The sequence below is a fragment of the Arachis ipaensis genome, chromosome B06 (assembly GCF_000816755.2).
Source record: "Arachis ipaensis cultivar K30076 chromosome B06, Araip1.1, whole genome shotgun sequence".
In the NCBI taxonomy this organism is placed as follows: Eukaryota; Viridiplantae; Streptophyta; class Magnoliopsida; order Fabales; family Fabaceae; genus Arachis; species Arachis ipaensis.
The window spans coordinates 114,274,049-114,275,309 of record NC_029790.2 but is presented as its reverse complement, the minus strand read 5'-3'; positions in this window follow the sequence as shown (position 1 = coordinate 114,275,309).

Below are 1,261 nucleotides of genomic sequence, written 5' to 3'. Positions count from 1 at the left end.
AATGGAGAATGGAGTTTCCGATTAGAAGTTTAACATTTTTTAAATATACAACTTGCAAAATATAAGTTGTGTTTTGCCCTTTTTTTTTTAATTACACAAAATATAAGTTGCGTTTTAAACTTTTTTTTTTTATTTTAAAACCTACAAAATACAGGTTGTGTTTTGATTTTTTTTGTAAGATTATAAATTGTAGGTTGCATTTTGCGTATTAAAAATATTTTAATCCAAAAGTCTTTGCCTATAAATATTATTGTCATTCAACTCTTCTTTCATATTTGTGGTTTTTTTGTGACAACTAGCGATGTCAAAAAAAAAATTGGTTGAAGTGAGGTTGAGGCTATTGAAGGTATTGTAAATTTACAAATGTGTATTATAACAGTGAGATCATATCAAATACATATAAGGGAGTAACTTTTGCATGTAAATGTCGGTTTTTTTTTTTTTTTTGTTATTCCATGTACCATGAGTTTTGTAGAGTTATAAAATAGTATTTGTGAAACAATCCCGCTACGTAACCAATAAGGATTCTACCAATTTCTGCCAACTCTTGTTTATGGTTGTGTTTAATAGAAGTGTCTTTGTGGATGTGTCTAATAGAAATGTCTTTTTAATGGCTGTGTCTACTGAAAGTGTCTTTGTGGATGTATCTCCTTATACATGTCAATACTAATTGTAATTAAAATATAATAATTAATTAATTTATTGGCAATAAGTTGGCAGATAATATATTAGTACTCTATACTTTTTCTTTGTGAAAACATAAAAAGTCACATTTCAAAGAGTGTGAGCAATATTTTATATAGAAGTCCTGTACAAGTATTTGGTGAGCTAATACAGTTTCAAATAATGTTCATCACTGACGACACATGTATGCAACAAATGTTCTTTATTTATCAACAAACACAATTTTACGTGTCGATAATAGAATTGTACGTTGAGTTTGAACAGCATATGGATTAAATCAGGGACATAGGTTGGAAAGAAGATAACAACGACAGTGAAGAGGAATTCGAAGCCAACTACGAAGTCGATGATGAAAATGATGACGAAGATCTGGCGGTGCAAAATGAAGCAGATGCAGTTGTCAACCAGCAACCCTTCGGTGTTTCGTCTTTTATGCGAGCTCTGAATCTTGCAGCCATACATTCCCCGAAATTTTTTTGAGTATGTGAATATGGGTATATTATATTTTTTTATTAAAGTTACTATTACCATTTTTTTTATTTAACCTTGACTGACTAATGGTAATTTGCATTTGATA